The sequence below is a fragment of the Salvia hispanica genome, chromosome 5 (assembly GCF_023119035.1).
Source record: "Salvia hispanica cultivar TCC Black 2014 chromosome 5, UniMelb_Shisp_WGS_1.0, whole genome shotgun sequence".
NCBI classification, from domain to species: Eukaryota; Viridiplantae; Streptophyta; class Magnoliopsida; order Lamiales; family Lamiaceae; genus Salvia; species Salvia hispanica.
The window spans coordinates 25,457,951-25,480,323 of NC_062969.1; the positions used below are offsets into that span (position 1 = coordinate 25,457,951).

Genomic DNA, 22,373 nt, shown 5'->3' on the forward strand with positions numbered 1-22,373 from the left:
ACATAAATTTCTATCATATTTTCTCTGTATTCAAATTTTATTAATATTGTTGATTATTTATTAATAGGAGGTTGTAATTAAGGAGATTTCTATTTGTGTGTGGCATTCTAATTATACTAATATTGCTGATTATTTGTTGTCGAACTAGAAACAAGAGTATTGAAGGTTAATAAGATGCTATAATCAATGAGATTTTTATCAAATTTTGGTTTATATTCAAATTGTGTTGGCATATTGTTGATTATTTATTGTCGATTCGAGACTAAAAACATGGGTAGAATAATGAAGGTTGATATGATGTACTCCGTATAATTAATGAGATTTCTACATGCTTTATATCTAAATCGTGTAGTATTGCTGATTATTTGTTGTCCATGTGTAGAGGGCCCACGGTTCTGGAACCGACGGTTATGGTTCGGAACTGTCGGTTCAGGTTTTGGAAATTGTTGAACCGGAACCGAACCGCGAGGGGTTTCGTGGTTACGGTTTCGGTTTCGGTTTCGAACCGGCAATTTTTCGGCGGTTTTTCACGGTTCCAAACCGCCAGTTTTTTGCGGTTCCGGCTTGATTTCAAGGTTTTCCGGCTGTTTTTCGCGGTTCCGGTTTGAAACCGCGCGGAACCAGCGGTTCCAGTACGGTTTCGGTTCGAAAATTTTTGAACCTGAACCGAACCACGGTTCAAAAATCGACTGTTTCGGTTCGGGTAAATTCTCACGATTTCGATTCGAAACCGTAACCGACGGTTACGGTTTCAGTTTTAACCGCCGGTTCGATAAACCTTGGGCAGGTCTATCCATGTGCAACTAGCTAGAAACATAAGTATAATACTGAATGTTAATTGAGATAATAATTATTGATGGTTCTAAAATATTTTGCGTTGTATTTTAATTTTGCTAATATTGCTGACTATTGTTGTCGATGTGAGACAAGAAACAGGGGACGAACGGATTGATTACGTCTCGGAGATCGACTCAATCTGCCTCGCAAACCTTCCATCGATTGTCTCAATGAAAGATCAACGCCTTCTCGGTCTCGCCCTACGAGTATTCTCCAACACAACGACGAACCCAGGTGGGGTCGGGCGGGGTCGGCCGACCCCACCGTTGGTCCGTGAGTACTGCTTGGGAAGCTCTATAATCCGCCCTCCGACCCACGACAACTCCGCCTCCCGACCCCACGTATAACAACTCCGCCTCTACGAAAAACTAGAGAATAAATGAGAAGAGAGTAGAGAAATATTGAGAAATCATTGTTGTGGATTATAACAGGAAAGAAATTTAGAGAAGAATAATGACTTTAAAGATACTGCAAGGGTTTTCTCTGTAATATGCATTTTGACTCCAATATTTCAGAAGCCACGATTTTTCACTTGGCAAAAATGAAGTCAGATCATAGGCCGTTGCTGGTGGTGATTGGAAGAGTGGATGAGCAACAAACTGCAAGGCCCTTTCGCTTCTTCCAGGGATGGTTAGAGCATGAGGAGTTTGGGCAGTTGGTGAGAGATAATTGGGTGGATCAGGGATCGATGGCTGCAACCATGACCGGGTTAGCAGAGGCAGTAAAGCTTTGGAACCAAAACACTTTTGGAAGCATTGGGAGGCGCAAGAAACAAATAATGGCTCGGTTAAATGGAATCCAGAAGGCATTAGAAACACATACTACCAGGAACTTGGTAAGGCTTGATGGTGAGCTCAGACAAGAATTAGAGGCAATTCTAGACCAAGAGGAATTGGTGTGGAAGTTAAAGTCCCGTACGGAATGGTTAGCTCTTGGCGATAGAAACACGAGCTATTTTCATAAGAAAACTATGATGCGACGAAAGAAGAATCGGATAGAGGCTTTAAAACTTGAAGGAGATGAATGGTGCTTCGACGGTGATGTGTTAAAAGCAGCAATCTTATCTTTTTATAAAAATCTGTACACAGTTGACTATTCGTTAAGGGGAACCTTCCGGATTCGTGGTCGTTTTCCAGCAATAAGAAATGAAGATATGGTTATATTGGGTACACAAGTGACAATGGAAGAAATCAAGGTTGCACTTTTTGAAATGGCCCCAAACAAGGCACCTGGAGTAGATGGTCTACACGCAGCCTTCTTTTAATCTCAATGGGAGGTAGTGGGGGATTCTGTATGCTCAATGATTCAGAGAATATTCAATGGTGCACCAATTGAACCAGAGCTGAATCGCACATCTATTGTTTTGATCCCTAAGGTTCCAAATCCAGAATTTATAACAGAGTTTCGGCCTATTAGCCTATGCCCTGTCTTATATCGGCTGGTGACTCGGGTGGTGGTAAATAGATTGAAGTGTGTGCTCAAGTATGTCATCGCACCTAATCAAGTCAGTTTTGTTCATGAGCGGTGCATCACAGATAATATTATTATTGCACAAGAGTGTATTCATACGATGCAGAATTGCAAAAGGAAAGATGGTTGGATGGCAATTAAGGTGGATTTGGAAAAAGCATATGATAGGCTAAGATGGGATTTTGTGGAGGATACTTTAAATGATTTGGGGGTCCCGAGTCAGCTAACACGAGTTATTATGAGCTGTGTGACTACGGCCACGATGCAGATATTATGGAATGGTAAGCCGACAGAGGAGTTCAAACCGAGCCGTGGAATTAGGCAAGGAGATCCGATGTCTCCGTATCTATTTGTGCTATGTATGGAAAGACTTGGGCATAGTATTATTAAAGTTGTCAATGAGGAGGCATGGGAACCGATCAGGTTAGTAAGAAATGGTATACCGATCTCACATCTTTTTTTCGCAGATGATTTAGTGTTGTTTTGTAAGACGGATGTGAAAAGCTCTGTGGCAGTCAAATCAGTCTTGGATGATTATAGCTTGTACTCAGGCCATCGAATAAATGGTAGCAAAACACAAGTTTTCTTCTCTCCAAACACTAAATCTCCAATCATACACGATATAGGAGTGAGACTTGGCTTTCGCACGGTGGAGAATCTGGGAAAGTATTTGGGATTTCCTATGCTTCACGGCCGAGTGTCAACAAATGATTTTCAGTTTATAATCGACAAAGTGAGACAAAAATTGAGTGGGTGGAATGCAAAGTTATTGACTATGGCAGCTCGTGTCACACTTGCAAAAGCTGTTTTGGTTGCTATACCAAATTATTTCATGCAAATTGTGATGGTCCCAGTTTCGATTTGCAAGGAGATCGAACGTTTAGTGAGAAGATTTATTTGGGGAGGGTCAGATGAGCAGAGAAATACCCCACTGGTGGGATGGAAATCAATGTGTCAACCGATCACATCGGGGGGGCTTGGCTTGAGAAGATTAAAGTGGAACAATGAAGCCTTCATGATAAAGCTTGGTTTTAATCTAGTTGCTAAAGAGAATGAGTTCTGGGTACGAATCTTGCGCGAAAAGTATAAAGTAGGAGTGGGCTGCCCATCTTCAATCTCGCGGTCCGGTAGCTCTTTTATTTGGAGGTCACTTATGAAGGTATGGGATAAAATATACGATAGTGCTTGTTGGTCGTTAGGGGACGGCAAGAAAACAAAGTTTTGGCTGGATATTTGGTGTCCACAGTTAGGACCGCTTATTCAACATAAAATTGACAACTCGGCAGTAGATTTTGAATGCTTAGCCTGTGAAATGGTGGATGGTCATGGTGAGTGGAAGTGGGGCGCGTTCAGACATTTCATCTCGTCGGAAGCAGCTGCCGTAATTGCTGGTATTAGACCTCCATATGAGGAAGCTGGGGCTGATTTATGTATTTGGAGAAGGGAGAAGAATGGCAAGCTATCAGTGGCCAGTGCATACGAATCTGTATGCAAGCACTCCTGGGACAATATGGATAAGAAATGGGCATTGGCGTGGAATTATAAAGGGCCGCAACGCATAAGACACTTCTTATGGTTGGTTTTACAAAAACGGCTAATGACTAATGTGGAGAGGTGTCGACGACATTGCGCAACTGATGCTGCTTGCATCGCTTGTGGAGATACCCAAGAGAACCTAAATCACATTCTTAGAGGGTGTCCAAATGAGATTAAAGTGTGGGAATCTATTGTCCCTCGAGGTAAATTAAATCAATTTCTTACAATGAATTTGGATAATTGGTTGATGGATAATTTGAAATGTTATGAGATTGATGGTAAGATATGCTGGAGCACTATTTTTGGTATGATTTGTTGGAGGTTATAGAAAAATAGAAATCAATTAGTGTTCCAAGGAGATCTTGTGTCATCGTACGCTACAATGGCACAATGTAGAGTTTGGGCGAGATCGGTCCATAGTAATGAACTTAAGCTAACCAAATCGATAAATAAGGTGTTGAAGCAGGTACAATGGCATGCTCCCCCGGATGGGTGGTGCAAATTAAACTGTGATGGGGCTGTGAAATACGATTATGAACGTGCAGCGTCAGGAGGGGTATTGCGTGATTCAACTGGAGAGTGGGTGTTAGGCTACACAAGGCACTTGGGAAGATGCTCGGTAGTGCAAACTGAATTGTGGGCAATATATGATGGGCTTAAGTTGGCGTGGCAAAGGGGGCTTAGAATGTACTTGTGGAAAGTGACAATATGACAGTTGTTCACGTGCTTAATGACACGAAATCGGATTTAAGTGCTTTATCACTTGCTAGAAGTATAAAAGGTATCATGCAAAGAGCGTGGAATGTGAAGATTGCTCATGTGTTTAGGGAAAGTAATCAAGTTGCAGACTTTATGGCAAATTTGGGTGTGAACATGCAGCCTGGGCTAGTGGTGTTTGACGAGGCACCGAGTGAGACGATGAATTTGTTGTTGAATGACCGGATGGGGACTACCCACGGTCGTATGTGCCCAATGTAGGGGCGGTGTTTTAACCTTAGGGCGACGCCCTCTTCTTGTTATTAAAAAAAAATATACTGCAAAAATTTAGTGAGGTGGGAGCTCCATTGATGAATTTTGAATTTGAAGAAAAACTGTAAACTAGTTGCTTGGAAGAAGCGAATTAGTAAATCTAGGAATATCTTTTTATTTATGATTATTTTTTACTTTTATGCAGTAAAATAATTAATATATTGAATACTATGTGCTTGTTTATTTTGTTTAACTAATTTAGCTTTAGTAGATCCTATAAATATGTTTAAAAAATTGATTTAGTTCAAGTTTTATAAATTTTGTATTCAATTGTAACAAAAACATAATAAGGACAACAAAAATGGTAAAAATAATTATTTAATATATGTTATATTATTATTATTTAAATATTATATATTAGTATTAAATTTTTGGTCCGACCCCACGAGCTATATTTTCTGGGTCCGTTATTGCTCCAACATATCAAAAGCTCAATACATGTTATTTTCTTCAATCCACGAGCTAGAATCCCAAGCAATAGAAGCAAGAATTCTCATTTCCAACATACAATGTTGGTCCAACCATACCTTACCTCGATCTTAAAACTCTTACAACTTTCTCAACCAATGAAAGTGATCCTCACCACTACTTGAGTGGCTCAACTCCCAAACACCGAGCTCGGTTTTGTAAGTCTCGTTGGGTAGTTTCCTCTCGGTCTCTCATGCCCAAATGGACGAGATAGTGGATGGACTATTAAGGAGTGGCGTGGGGTTCTTGTGGGTGGCTCGTGGGGAGGCCAAGAGGCTACAAGAACGTTGTGGGGGAGGCCGAGAGAGTCGTGCCTTGGTGTGAGCAGCTTAAGGTGTTGTGTCATCCTTCTGTAGGGGGATTCTGGACGCACTGTGGATGGAATTCGACCATGGAATGTATTTTTAGTGGTGTGCCGATGATTTGCTTTCCTTTATTAATGGATCAAACCACAATTCAGAAATATGTGGTCGAGGATTGGAGGATTGGAGTGGATGGTAAGAATGAATTGAAGTTCGGGGAAATATTGATGAGCGGGGAAGTTGCCAAGATCGTGAAGGAATTCATGGATCCGAATAGCCACGGGAGGAGAGATATGGCGAAAAGAGCGAGGGAGTTTAAGGACACGGTTCGACAAGCGATTTCAAAAGGAGGTTCGTCCGTGACGAACCTCGCTTGTTTGCTGAACGACATCGTTTGTGATGGTTAGGTTAATGTTGAAAAAACTTAGTTGGTTTATTGTATTGTAATGCCATTTGAAGTTCTCCTTATTATTGTACTATCAGTGATTGTTGTTTGTTTTCTTCTTAATTATTTCTTAATCTTTTTGTTTTTCTCCCCATAAAAAATGAGGAATTGGTTTGCCGACATGTCCTAACTAAATATGTATGGTAAATGTTTAAGAGGAAATAATAACTGAACTAAAAGAGGACATTTTCAATAATGAAAAAACATTTAAGCACTAAATAGAATAATTAACTTTGTACTATTAATATAGTATAATAAAATATATTCTTATAACTTACTGCTGCATAAATTTATTTTCTCTCTAATGTTGAACATTGTCTACTATATAATGTATTGACAAAGCAAGTTGATAAACCTGTATGTATCTCTAATGTTGAACAGTGTCTTGAGTGTCAATGATGGAAAGGATTACAACAAAAATGATGTAAAGGCTTACAACAGAAAGGCTACGAAATATTCAATGGATAAACTTTGATTTTGGAGAAATTGTATTGAGCATGTAAGATAAACATATCTAGATAATTATAATATATATTTTGATTTTTATGTTAGTTTTGTATTTAACTTACATGTGGACTTTAAAAATAGTAGCAATATCGACAACCATGTAGAGGTTATGGAGATCTTTTGGTGAATTTTGTCCGGTGAATGTTATGAAGAGGAGAAACTTTCAGTGAATTGTCTGGTGAATGTTATGAAGAGGAGAAACTTCTGGGGGTTATGGAGATCATTCGGTAAATTTTTCGGTGAGTGTTATGAAGAGAAGAAACTTCTGGTGAATTTCATGGATTCCAACTCTTTCTTGTGGCAAGGAATTATACGAATGTACGTATTTCCAACTCTTTCTTGTGGCAAGGAATTGTGTGTAAATACCTAATTATGGAGATCTTTCGGTGAAAGCGCCAGACTCAACCGAACCGATGCAACCATAAACACCAAGCATTGTGCTTTTCTTTTATTTTTATTTATTTATTTTTAAATAAACTTTTATATGAAGTAGGAAATTACAAATAAACTCCTATAGAAAGGAGGGAATTTGTGTGCGATGCTAAATTAATTTAATTCATGTACATATCAATAAAAAGATAAAAACACTGGCTTGGTGTATCGTAATGTATGCGTTTGAAGTTATAAATGTCGTCATTTATTATTATCCAGTGGGTCTTGTTGGTGATTTTTGGAGTAAATTTTGACTACTTCCCAACAACGGAAATGAAGTCAAACTCTCAATGTTCGAATGCTGCTTGTTTGGAGAGATAGGTGCCCAAACTGAACAGAGATTTTGTTGTAATCTATTGTCAAAATCTGTGCTATCTAACTCTTCTCAATCTATTTATGAATTGCTATGGAGCAGAAGAGTACATGCTTGTGAAGTCTTCCAGAGACGCCGCAGTTGCTGCTGCAAAGATCGAGGCGAAAGAATGGAACATAAGGTAACAAAACGGATGATGTCCGGAAAAAAATATCATAGTGCCTCATGCATTTTATTTTTCTTGTGTCCTAGTGTTGTCGGTTTGATGACGGGCGTGCAAGACTCGGATGCTACTTTATTGTTGTAGTTCAGTGGTATTATTCACCCTCATCCCTTGCAATTTGCAATTCAACTCTCTTTCTATTTGCAATTACAGTGAATTGTTTCATTTAATTGTGCATATATTTACAAATTTAGCGAATTGTTTCATTTAATTCTACAAATTTGGATTTAAAAGCAGAAATAAAATCAGAACATTGATGTATAAAAGCTAAATTATAAATTTGTGGGCCCCAAATTCCACTATCACACATCATTTCCCTTACCCTTTCTTAAAACCCCTGCCCCTTTTGAAATGGGCGCTATTGTTGGACGGAGGGAGTATTTGATTATTGCAGGCGATATGGCGACACCGAAGCAGTTCTTCTGCCCTATCTGTGCGAAGATGATCTTGTCATTCTTTCGACTGGAATGGTTTGTTCTTCCCTCCCCCCTGCTTTCTCATAATTTTTTTCTAAAGATTTCTTGAATTGGACAGACGTGCGATCGTCGGGGCATATAACTTTAGCTTAATTTTGGCCGGAACACATGCGCAGTAACTAAGGGATTGCTATTACTACGGTTCTCGTACCAAACCGCTTTATGCTCGGGATGATAAGGACGTGGCACAAGGCTCCATATGGGATACCAAAAAACAATCCCATTTTAGTCGTGACAGACCTGGTGCATGAACTCTATGAAGACATCAACTTGACTCTCCTCATCAGGATGTTGGAGAACAATGGAGATAATTTTTGGAGTTTTTGGAATGAGAGTGATGCAGATGCTATTCGCATTTTTTGTACACTGCAGGGAACCGGGTTAGAGAAAAGAGAAGGTGTCGTGGAAGTGGCCATGATGAAGTTGAAGAATCAAGTGCTTGAAGGAGATTCTTGAGATTCTTGCACTCCTCTTAACCAACTTGAATTCCATCAAAGGGATGGTTGAGATGGATGTCATCCCGTGCTTGTTTGAATCTTGCGGGGGAATCTAATCGTCGTACGTATATGTGCATACGCATCCTGTACTCTATCTTAGTAAGGATGGAAGCACATTTTTTGGAGATGATAGAAAAAAGAACTTGGTGAACAGGCTCAAGCGAGAAGGCATATCCCGTACCAAGCACAAGGCCAGGAAAATTCTTTGGATGTTTAAAAGGATAAAAAGGGGCGATCGAACACAAAAACGGTGATACTGGGATTTTATTTTTCAATCCTTACTCCTTCACCCTCACACTGTACTCCTTTTTTTAGGTACAATTTTTCCCTCCCTTTTATTGGTGCTATTTCAAAATCTTGTCTTGTTTGGCTTTTAGACACAGGAGCCACATCATGTGTGTTGTGATCTATCTATGTTTAAGTCCTTTTTTCCCATCAAAATGATTATGTCAATCTCCCTAATGGTGTCACTATTCCTATCACTCACACTAGAACTATACATTTAAATCCTCTATAACTCTCTACTTAGTTCTCTATGTTCCTAACTTTTCATAAATATAATTTCTATCAGTTTCTTAACATCTTCCCTATGCTGTAATGTAATCTTCACTCATAATTCCATTGAAATCCAGCAAAAACTGTGATTGGGAAGGTAGCAGATTGGACAATTTATATACCCTTGATATTTTGATTCTGAGACTATTGAAGGTTCTGTAATTCCTTTTTTTTGGCCCCCTTTCCCCATAATTCCCTTTTGTTTTGTTGTTAATATTGATGATTGGCACAAGGTTAGGACATTTGTCTTTTGGAAAGCTTAGATCCATGTCTAATGTTTTATCCGTGATATTTGCCCTTTAGCTAAACAGAAGCATTTAGCTTTCTCAAAATCTGATAGTGTTGCTATTTAGTGTTTTGACCTTATACATTGTGATGTCTGGGAACCCTTCACCCCATCTACTAATCAAGGATTCAAATACTTACTCATATTGTTTGATGATTGCTCTATTATCTGGACTTTTTAATGAAAAGCAAATCTGATGTTAGCATGATTCTTCCCCTGTTCTTCAACACTGTATATACCCAATTCTCTAAAAAGATCAAAGCCATCCGACACCTCAGGAATGTTGCTAGGAGTTTATTGTTTCAGTCTTTTCTTCCCATTCATTTTTGGGGGATAAATAGAACCCCATCCTCCGTACTCAATGATAACTTCACTCCTTTCCAGATTCTTTTCCAGAAACCATCTTCATACTCTCACTTGGAAGTGATAGGTTGCCTATGTTATGCTTCTAGTTTACAAAGGGGCAGGGACAAGTTCTCACCTAGAGCCACTAAGTGTGCCTTTTTTGGGGTTATCCCTCATATTATAAAGGGTATAACTCATTGATTTGGACACAATGCAAGAAATTATGACAAAAAATGTGGTATTTCATGAAGATGTTTCCCTTTTTTCCATCCGACTCCATCAAATTTTCCCATATCTCCACAGCCTCAAACACAACCAAAATTTTCAATATCTTCTCATACTCAAACTCAGCCAAGTAGTGATATTCCCTCACAAACTTCACCCAGCTCAAACACTGATCTGCCCAATCTCCCACCTATTTCCAGAACTGGCACAACCTGCACACTTGACAGATTTCATATGCAATTCTGTCACTTCCTCATCACCTTATCCTATTTCTTCTTACTTCAGTTTATCAAAACTATCTCCTGATCAAAACTATCTCCTGAATACCTAAAGTATATTATCCTTATGTCTGGTGTATATGAACCATCCACATATAACCAATCCTCTCAACACAAAGAGTGACAACTAGCAATGCATACAAGATGAACCATCAGTCTTCAAAGTTTTTTATATTTTAAAATATATATGCATGGTTTAATTATGTCTATTAGATATCTCTTTCATTGTGTCATTATGTTTTTGTTCCATAATTATAAGAGTATTTTATATTTTGACTAATAGTATATACTAATATAGATAATCATGTGATAATTAGTTTTAGTCAAATCCTCCAACTAAAATAATTTCACAACTTAATCCTAGATTATATCTTGTGTTATTTGACTCAAATTATTTTAACACGAGAAATACCCACAAGTGTAATGTACCCCTTCTTTATTATCCGTAAATGTGTATGAGATTCTAGTATTTATAGAATCCACAACCCTAGACGGTTCGACCTTGGCGATCCATGCGTGTCGCTTGGGCCTTGTCTTTTGGGTGAGGCTGGGCCCCAACATCAATGTAAGACCCTTTTACAGTAATCCTCTACAGAGTGAAAGTCGCTCTATTCCCAAAGTAAAATTAGAGCATTGACACATATGATAGAAACTAATAACGTAATCTATGATTTTTATGCATAACAATGCATTGTTCTTTACCAATATGATTTTACTGCATGTGAACAAAATTGGTGGATATAAAAAGGTGATATCATAAAGCTAAAAAGATGTCAGCAGGAAGAGCAGAAGGAGAGATTGAAACATAGGATGCGCACGTTGACAAATAAAGTACAAAGATGTGAGGATTTCTATTTTCTCCCATAGGGGAGGATATAAAAAGTACATAATAACGCAAATCAACCAAGATTTCACACCAAAATTGATGAGATGATATGTCCTATCATTTTAGAAAGTATTGTGACCCGATCGTTCTCCGGTAACAATTGTAACAGATCTATTTGATGCCAAGAGTTGCAGCTCTTCTCGTAGGCTGTTAACATGAGAGAGTGAAAACTCAAATCAGTTCATCTGCCAATAGCTTTTATCGTAAACGTTAATGCAGTGGTGACTGATGATGTAGTACGATAATAACCATCCATTAACTCCCTAACTCATCCCTTAGTTGCTAACTACAACTAATTTAAGACCATAAGATTTTAGAAATCTTGGGCCTACAATTACCAGTGTAATTTCGTTTATTTTTTAATATTAAAAAGATAATAGCAAGATCAAATTTAGGTTTAGAAATATAATGTCAATACAAAGTGTATTAAATACATCAACCCCAACATAATAATGTCAACACAATTTCATATTGACATTTTACAAGCATAATATGACATATTATGTGAGGTATGCATAAACTGTCAGAAAAAATATGAAAATTAAAAAAATTAAATTTTTTCAAATTTTGACGTTTAACATATGCATGTAGTATATCGTTGGAATCCTTATAAAATTATCTTTAATTTGATATATGTTATATGAATTTAAAGTTTTGGGATTTCTTTTAAAAGTTATGTAACTAACTTGACATTAATACCCCTATTGATATTTATTAGAATTAATCCTATACTCTATTGATCGCTATTGATCAGATTATATTTTCGCATTGATGATCTAGCCTTTAATTAATATCTAATTACTATCATGAATCAGAAGAAGCAATTAAGTATTAGTTAGCAATATAACACTCCCTAGATGAGATGTTTAATTATATACCGGGGCCATCAATTTGAAATTAAGATAGCAATTCAATTATACTAATTTAAACAAAACTAGATTGCCAGTCGATTACGTTTTGGCACGAACACTAAAAGGCATTTTCTTTTAATATTTAACGATTAAATACTTTATTATGTAATATTCCTCAAGTAAATTTAACTTCAATGTGTATTAGCGTAGGCATTGATAACACAAAATTTGAATCCATTTTAGTAAATAATGAAGTAACATGTATCATCCATCCACAACCCATTTGAAGTGTATTACACTGTTTTTGGTCACGATTGTTCAAGAAAGCAGGCTAAATATGAAGGTCCCATCAAAGTTTATCCTAAAAATGAAAATAAGAAATTTCAATGAAAAATTCTAAACAAAAATGAACATTTCAAATGCGACATAGAAATGAAAAAAGAACTAGCATTAATGGGGAGCATGTTAGAAATGCAGTCAAATTCAAAAACCTCGAAGTGGGATGAAAAGATAACCAAACATGATACAAACTATATCACAGCTGCACAATAAATCAACATAGTTGAGGAGAAGAAACATCTCTCTGGCTAAGCAACAGCCAGAAATCTATATGAAAATTCAGCTCATGCACGAGGTCCGCAAGTACTGTCTGCAATGCTTCTTGCTCCAGATAGTTTGGCATGCCACTGACTCATACTCAAGTTGGACTGGATCATAGTCTGCTGATATCGAGTAGTGTGCTTGTCAACTGAAGTCAATCATTGAGAGTTCGGGCGTACTCTTGTTCCTTGGTTACTTGCTTGTTCATGGCCCGCATCTGGGACAATAGGAGTAGTTTCAGATGCCGGGGGGACACTTCCCTCGATACCATTAGACTCTGTAACACTCTGAACTGATGCTTGCTGCTCCTGGTTTTCTACATTATTATGATCTGATGGAGGGGCATTGTCACTGGATTCAGCGACTGGTGGGGCAGAAGAATCTGGTGCCAATTGTGGTGGAGCGTCGCCTCAAATTCGTACTAGCAGATTCAGATGTAGGTGGAGCAGCAGGAGCTCCCACAGAGTTCTGTGAAGAACCCGATTCAGCTGAGGGCAGACCATTGGACTCTGAAGAAGTGGATATGGGGGCTGCTGAAGCTTCTAATAGCAAAGGTTTGGTAGGTTGCTGCTGCGAACTTGGCAGGGCAAGGCTTGGCTTTTTCAGACCAGACTGACCAGGATTAGGACCATATAAAGTTGCCATTCCTGGTGGCAGAATTTCAATCGGTGGCTTCTTGGCTGCATCCTGCAGGGTTGTGATCTTTGATTCTCGAGAGAAGCCAAATGCAGCTGCTGCATCCATTTTGGCAGATGGAGCGTGTTCTAGCTCTTTTGCAGTGTTTTATTCCAGGCCTGAACCAAGCTTCTCAATGTCGGACGACCATGAGCCTACAAAAAACAGTTTGTTGTAGTTAGGTTTATAGATTTAGTTTGCAGTAACTTTTATAAGGCTACGCAAATCATACGTGAGCATGAAGAACAGCCTCAGCAAGCATTCCTGTCTCCTGCCAGGCCTTCTCCATGAGTATATTATCTCCCAAGAGGCAGCTGAAAAAGCAGCTTCTCTTCCTGAACCAACTGAGATCAAATTGTTGACTAAATTCTGCAAAATTAGCAAACATAGAGATTTATTACAAGGGGAGATCAAAGTGAACATGTTATGTTCCCAATATGAAAGAAGTAGAATCATCATAAAAAGAAAGTTACAAAGATAATCATAACAGATCTGGCTCTAGCATATAAGGTGATATTATAACATAAATTGAAATGATTTTGGTTTTAACATTCATATGTTGAAGAATATCCATATGAGTTAGAATTATTTCAAGGACATAAACTCTAGATTCAGGTCAGAAACTAGCATTTTGAGAAGATGGGAGCCACTGACTTCATGTTATGACTAGACTCAACTAGAAAATCCTTGACAAATAGGATTGAAGGCATACTGCAATTGCATAATCTTAGAAGTTAAATTCTTTGTTAACATAATGTGCTTATTTCAGAACCATTAATAAAGCTATAGATCTCAAAGTAGCATGTAAACAGCTATAAACGAAAGTGAGGTGTCAAAGTGGAAAAAGCTCCAAGGTTTGGGTGGGTAATTATAGTTATCCTTGACGAGTGATGAGCTTATAAGAACTATTGACAAATAGATACATACACTGAGACGTGTCAACTCTCCATGATTTGCAAGGCGGAGTGAGAGCCCTCTTATCTCATGGCCTTGCAAAGCCCCTTTCACAGAACCCGCAGCAGCTAATCTCTTAAGAGCTTCACGAGCTATGTCCGCTTGTCCAGTGGCATCTGCAGCATCAATAAGTTCCTGGAACTCCTTGGCAAACTTAACTACACCTTGAACAGCATCAACAACATTTTCCTTCTTTGAGGACATATTTATTATGTCATTCAAGTTCAACCCCAACGCTTCTTGCCCAATATCTCGGCTGTTGCTCATTGTCAGAAGGCATTGTAGGGCTCTCTTCAAATCATTACTCTGCATTGCTAGATCAAATTCCAGCCTCTTGGATATCCCAGGCAAGTGAAGTGCTTCAGTGGCATAACCCATTCCAAGCATAAATTGAGCTAAATCGTCATGATCTTCTCTACCAAGCCTACTCGCCCATTTCACAGCACTAACAGCATCACCATATGCTGCAAGACATCTACAACGGATACCAGGATGGTTGAGTGATATTGCATGAGCAGACATGTACCTGTCAATTAACCAGAGAACACCATCTCTTACTCCTACAACGAAGAGGTCCAACTGGCCGTTTTTGTTCGGCTGGGAATCTAGTACCAGCAACTGCAACACCGCCACCACCCACAGCAATTTCATTAACTTTCCTTTCTTCCATCTCTTTAGGTATTGAGGAATCAATTCCTTCAACTTTGGATTGTTTAGGTAATGTTAAGAAAGGAGGTATTGATGGAGCATGCTGAAACGAAGCTAGACGCACAACCTGTAACATAGGGGGTCTTAAAGCTATCCTTTCCTGTGGGGCAGCCTGTTGACTATCAACTGATATTAATGCCAATTCCCCATGCTCAGAAACTGCTCTTGACTGCAGCTCTTTAAGCCGTATCTCCTCTTTTTTCGTTTAGTTTCTATATCAATAGGTGCAATACCGGCATCCACAAAAACACACTCAATGGTGGTTGGTGTAGCAACAAACAGTTGCCTTCGGTGCCATACACCTCCAGTAGAATAAGGAATTGCTACATCTCCTAAGTAGCGAAACTGAGGACGCAAGGAAGATATGACAATATATTGTTGATAGGCATAAGCACAATATTCAACAGTTTGGTCCCATGCAGTCCATTCTGGTTGAGGAAGAAGACCTCCAACTGGTTCAAAGGTTTCCCAACTGTAAAGTTGAAAATTTGGAGGTGCAGCTTCAGCAGTAGTTTTTGTGAAGAATATCCATCATCCACGGTGCTGAAAGAAGAGGTGGAACTAGATCCAAATCCTGACAAGGGCATAGACTGAATAGTAGAAATAGCTGTGGCAGCAACCGGGCTTATTCGTCGAGATGTCCTATAAGCAACACCAAGCAGTGCTCCCCCATGCAACCCAGTGACTGGTTCACTCCGATGCCAACCGATCTCATCAAAATGTTTGATGTTCCATCATCAAGCAATATACGAACTTGGACACTGGCTGATGAAGCTGCAGAAGCAGCAGCTGCAGCAGCTTGTGCAGCAGCAGCTGCAGCTTCCTTGGCTTTCCGTGATGAGCTGCCTTTAGGGATTACAGGCATTCTGGGAGGTAAAGCAGACTCCAGCAGGGCAAATCTATCCCTGCAAGTATCCCAAGCCAAGAGCCTTGCACTACCTGAATCAACAATGGACCAGTCACTGATCTTGTAAATTGAGAAATAGGGTATATCTGGCCACACAATGGCAAGAAACCTGCAAAATAACAAAGCAAATCAAACATATCAGCATCATAGTCTCAAGACTCAAGTAAGCACATAAAAAATAAGAGCAATAAATATAGTCAATAAATTCAGAATTAAGTATGTGTAACAGTTTTGATTGGAAGAGTTATGGAACAAACTTTCATTCCAATAACTCTATAGTAAGATATGAAAATGAAGAGACTACTTACTTCCCAGAACTGCTCACAGAAAGCACTGAGTATGAATCATGTGGAACAGGAGTGCTAACATGCTTTTTAACTTGCTTCACATGGAGCTGTTCTGGTGTGTCTCCTCTGATTCTTCCAACATCATTCAAGGATCCATTGCTTCCCAGAGCTGGATTTGCAGTGTTTGACAATTGAAATTGTAGCAGTTTCAATTCCTGCTCAACTACATAGACAGCAGCATGTTCTCGCCTCCTGGTGGTGTTGGCAATGGAGCTACTGGGTGGGAGTGATTTAGCATCAAATTCACATACAAGGACACCCATGTTTGTCCCAGTTGCAACAAGATGGGGTTGTAAAGGATGTGCAACCATGGAATAAACCTATTTCAGTAATATGCATTGTAAGCTCAGTACGAGTCCTTGTCTTAGTTGTCAACTAACTGATGATAAAAACTAAATGGTAAATTGTTAAAGTTGCACACTTATACCCTTAGTTTCTTGTGAGATGCGAGCAGCTGGGGTGGAACTAACGATGATAACTCACACAGTGGCCTTGTCAAAGCTGAATAAGTGGGATGCTCAATGGCCCTGTTAAGATATGACAGGTAATCATCAGGTTCCCCTTGAGATAACAACAAGTAGCATGAAACATCGAAAACTGTCATCGGTTTGTAATAATTCCATGACTTAGTTTAAAGATAAATCACATGAGATAAATGAAACATGTACTGCAACATACCATATATGGGAATCTTTAACACATGTCAAAATGTCAAGATTTGGAGCTCGAGGATGAGACCAAGATGCCACGCTATGGCAAGCCACTTCAAACGGGCTTTATTCACGCAGTTCCTAGTTTGAGTGCAAGGGGAATAAAAATGGGAGAAAATTTGGACATATATTATTTACTAAAAGATGCAGGAAAAAATCGATGAGAACCTTAAATGATATAGTGTCCCAGATAGCTAGAGTCTTGTCTGCGCCAATAGTAATGAGTTGGGTGCCGCACCAAGCACATGAGAAAGCTCAATTCCAACAACCCCACCATCATGTGCCTGAGGATGTCACACCAAAAAACAAAGGGTTTTTAATGCAATTGTCAGGATCGGCATACGGTTATTATTAATTAACTCAAGTTACTAAAGCGTCATAAAACAGAGCTCATATAATAAAGGAAAACAAGGAAATACTGAGTAAAGATAAAGGCAATTACCTTTAAGCTTAACTTAGGAACAAGCTCACGTGAATCTTGACCATAATCCGCATTCCAAAGCACAAGCAGGCCATCACTGCCACCAGAAACCAAAAGGGCCTGATAATGCAAATCAAACAGAGGAATAAGTAAGAAGTCGCATATATAACATAAATGAAGGAAATTCACGTGCCAAACTCTATAATAAAAAGGAAGCAGTGTAAATGTATAAATCAACGACATCTGGTTTCATGAATGGATCGCTAGTATTTCTTTTCTTGTCAGTAAATAATTGTGATTTGTGAGGCAAACTAGTTTTAACATTGCCACTGGGAAAAACAATAACTAAGATCCTTCTTTATGTTTTATGCGTGAAACTGGACAACAGTGATAATCAAAGTTCGTATGAATTCGACAAGCTTGTGTGCAAAGAGCATGCTGTTTGGTCTTAAGTCAGTTGTATGTAGAGCAAAATCTACAGGATGGTGCGGTTCGGTAACTTTGATAGCATCTCCCAATGCCTGGATTAGCACCACAAACTCAACTTATAATCATAATCGTGGGACCCAGTAGATTTTAAATCATTCAAATGTATCTTCTGATAGCCAATGAATGAAGTAACTATGAATTTAAAATCTCAAACAAATGATAGTGAAGGAAATCCTAAGTTTTTGCATGACCTCAACTGTCACCTAGTTAAGTAGGAGTACAAGAATACTCATTCACTAGTGTCACAAATTTATTAAGAGATATAACACAGATTTATCTCTTTCAAAAACTTGAATAGAGAAACTAAAGAAACAATGTATACTTTGAGCTTGCATTGCATAGAACAAATCCACAATTTCCAGTAGGACAATAATATACACACCAATATCAAATACAACTAAAATGCTACATAAGCTGTCGAAAATAATACTATTTAACGGGACCTAGGAAATGTTCGGTTATCACTACTCGAATGCACACATATTCAACTGCAACAGACCCACAATATTGAGTAGGATGAGACTGAAAAACCTTAGGTATGACATACAAACACAAAACTATGTTAGAGACAAGAACTACATTATGGATTTTACTTATTACTTTGAAACTAGCATATATGTACTTTAAATCACCATATTCAGCTCTCAAGAAAGAGGTAATAAATATTAAGCAGTTCCAAAGAAAGATGATAAATATTCTCTAAATTGATTTCCCAACATTTCTGACATAAAATAAGTGGCTTTAGAATTACTTTTCTCACTCCAGACTCTGTAATCTTCTGTAAGAGGAAAAAACCCTGCTTTTCTACATGTCTTCAGCACAAAAAGATGGATTTATGAAGTGTCAAGCAGCAAATCAAATAAGAAGGATTTTGAAAAGAAAGAAGAATCACTAGTTGTCACTTAGCTCTTCACTTCTCTTACATAAAGTAGACTAAGGCCAAGACTTTTATGAAATTTTAGTCTTAATAACCGTAACATGGTATAGGCAGCTAAAGGGGGCACATTGAATTCTTTCCTAAAATGGTTTCAAACAGCATTTCCAAGCTCCACATGACAGATCCAGTCATGATCGGTTGCTCGATCATTAATGTGAGATTGGAACTTTCTTGTTCATAACATACCCAACTGGGCCAAGTTCCTCCCAGGTACAGAAAAAAGTTTCCAAAACCAAATAAAGCAATTCAGCTTCACCATATTCAAGTGATACCGGTAAAGGATTAAACAAGAGTTTCCTGACCAAAATGTGAGGCCAAGTACATGTCCATACGTCAACTTAAAAACAAACCACTTTATAACTTAAGAATTACCTCGCCAGTAGAAGCCATGAAAGTCATTAAACAAGAAATTGATCCTTTATGACCTCCTGTATATCTTCTAGCAAGCTGCAGCAAAAATAAGCATCTCATGCAATGTCAGTCCTCAATCATCTTCTTTGCAGGTGTGGCTTCATCACATCAAATCATAGATAAAACCCCAAAAAAAGAAATAGAGAAACCTTCCAAGTTAGCATAGAAAGAACTCTAATCACACCATCTGATCCACCAAACGCAACAAGGGGCCCATCACTGGCAGTCGATCGACACAAGAACTCCATGCTGCATAAAATAATTATACACGGTCAAGACAATTGTTCCTTCATTACCAGGCAACAAACTTCCAGATAACTTCTAGAAATAAATAGAAGGAATAATAAAAAAATAATTAGAAAGAAAACTCATTGCTATCAACATCCAAAAATGGCCAGGTCAAAAAGAGATAGCAGGAGTACATTTTAAAGAACAAAGGATAATTATAGTAAGAAAAACAGAAAACAGATCATTCCCATCACTATTTTAAGAATAAAGGATCATTATAGTAAATATTTTTAAGAAAAATAGAAAATGGATCATTAAAGTCTACACCTCATCTACAAGAAGTAGAACTGACTAGACTCAACATTGAACTTGGCAACCAAACACATTCCTTCATGCTTCCCCAACAAAACATCAAACATATTTTTTATAGATTATATATAAACACGTTATCATCATTAACATGTTTCAACCTCTCTTTGTAAATAAACTCCCCAAAATTAATTAAAATTAGGTACTCTCAAACTCAAATTACAGGAACTAAGTCCAAGCACTCCAGCACCAATGATGTCACATTAATGGGATCTTACTCCTAACATATTTGAGTATACTCAAGCTCACAGTGAACTTTATGTATGCTCAGCATAGAGTTTCAAATATAACATACTAAAAAACATTAAATTCTCAGAAAGGTAGGTATATTTAAACTTGCCATAGGAGAGATCTGTTATCCAAGTCCTGCTTTGGCACATCACGGGCCCCGCATTGTCACCAAATCAAGAAAAATAGCTTTGTTCTCACAGCATATAACAAGAAAATGGCGTCCTTTTGTTGAGGGAGCAAGGTTACTTAAAGTTGAGGTGACATTATTTACAGCCGTTGGGGCTTCAGCAGCAGCTGACCGATTCCGCCAAAGTTGCCAATAGCGCACATCGTCATCATAAAAGCTAACCTGTTTAACACTTAAAACCCCATGATATGATGTCGGGCTCAGGTAAACACACACTAATTGAAAATAAATTAAGGGCTCGTTTGGCACATAATATGGGATAAGGTTGTGATAGATTCGACTGAGATTATTTTTATTATATAACATATTAATATCGTATTTGATATGTGTTATAACATCTGTAATATGTAACCCATTGTTTAGTAGGATGTATTTAAAACTAAATATACCTAATATTTGAAATGATTAGGAATTAGGATTGGTTTAATTATACCACCCTGACAGGTGGTATATAGAATCCTACAAACTATTACAATATGTGCAGGCTTTGATTTATGAAGGTGGTGTGTTTCGTACCAAATAGGATATTAGGGTGTCATAGATATATTAAAGTACATAACCATTAAACCACCCATACCAAATGAGCCCTAGGAAACATGGAAAAAAGGCACTGAAGTGTTGTCATGGAAATATACCTTCCACCTCGTATGGCTTCCGTTGGTTTTCCTCTAGGTTCTACATGCATCAAAAGAATGAAAACGGCCATTCTGGGTTAGTATCAATAAACAAACGCATCTCAGAACAGAAAAGCCCAATGAGATTCTTTGCAAAACTGAATAGAGTACTTATGTAAAATATAGAAGAATAATGACTCTAGATAGAATAGATCATTGCATCTCGAGTTTTTCATACTTAATTAACGTATGTTTTCTATGCGATTATGACTTATTTTCTCTTGAAGAAAGCTAATAAAAATCCTGATGAAGGACAACTCATGATACTATGACTCTTTGCATCTTACAAAACGCATCATAAACAAAGACTTCATACACAACAAACTTAGAGTTACTTTTGTCTGTCCCAGAAAGATGCCAATGCAAAGACAATATGATAAGGTGATCTATATGCCAAATGCAATATGAAATTGAGAAACTCAGAATCCACAGGTCAGACTGTTCGCTCCTAAGAAAAAACATTTAGCACAAAAAAACAAAAGTGAAATCTTTTGCCCACAGCTAGTCAAACAAAAGTACACCTTTGTAGCAAACTACAGTTGGCAGTCCTTCAAATGAGGGGATCACAATCATGGTCCAAACGATTTACACCCTATTGAACCACATTTGACATCAAACACCACTAACATTCAAAATGAGCACTAAACAACAATGGAGAGAAAATAAATCCATCTCAATCACAATTATCAAATATTTATCGAACTTTGTAGAGTTCTAGAGTTCTGCTAAAGGTCTCAAGCTCAATTAAACTAAGATCACGCCAACGGACCTGTTTCACCCTCAGCGAGCTTCTCCAATTTAGCACCAACCAAACGCCTCTCATCCACACCTCCAGCTTTCAACTCGTAAATAACCTGAAAAATGAAAAAAACACCATCAAACACCACAAATTGGGACCTCGAACTCAAAACAAGATAGATTAAAAAATACCCACACACGCAGCGCCCAACCTGGCGGTGCCCCCAAATTTCCCAAACGGAGACGTGATCTGACGCATCGGCGGTTACAAGCCACGGATGCGTAGGGTGCAATTGAATCTTCACAATCTTATCATTCGTCGGCCGGAATGCCCGTAACCGCAGCATCGCTTTCAATTTGGTCTCTCAGAACTGAGATACGGATCTGAAACCGCAACAAAGAAAGCTCCGAAGATTCTTTGTTTATCGCCGGAGGAGAAGTGATGCGCTTCAGATCGACTCAATTTTGCTCTGGATGTGCAAGTAAAAAAGGTACAACCTTCATTTCCAGGTGAATTTGGTTTGACTATAGATTATTGCATAAGAATTCTTCTTCTTTCTTTAATCGACTTTTACTTTGAGCTATCCTTATATTTAACCTTATTCCTTTCACAATCACAAATTAAAAAATATTCAAAAGTTCAAATAAATATAACCAAACATATAAATTACTATTATTGTCATTTTTTTACTTTACAAACACGTACTATATCAAAATGATTAAATTTATATTTTCTTTTCATACTAAAAAAATTCAACATAGATTAAACTAATATATTGACATTTTAATTGAACTTCATAATTTTGTATTTTCCCCTTAATTATCA

The 22,373-nt window shown here is 38.0% G+C and overlaps 2 pseudogenes; one reads left to right on the forward strand and one right to left on the reverse strand.

Moving 5' to 3' along the window:
- Positions 1-270: 270 nt before the first annotated feature.
- Positions 271-6,049, forward strand: LOC125189710 (annotated as a pseudogene).
- A 6,869-nt stretch (positions 6,050-12,918) lies between these two features.
- On the reverse strand, positions 12,919-21,903 carry LOC125189711 (annotated as a pseudogene).
- Between the last annotated feature and the right edge of the window lie 470 nt (positions 21,904-22,373).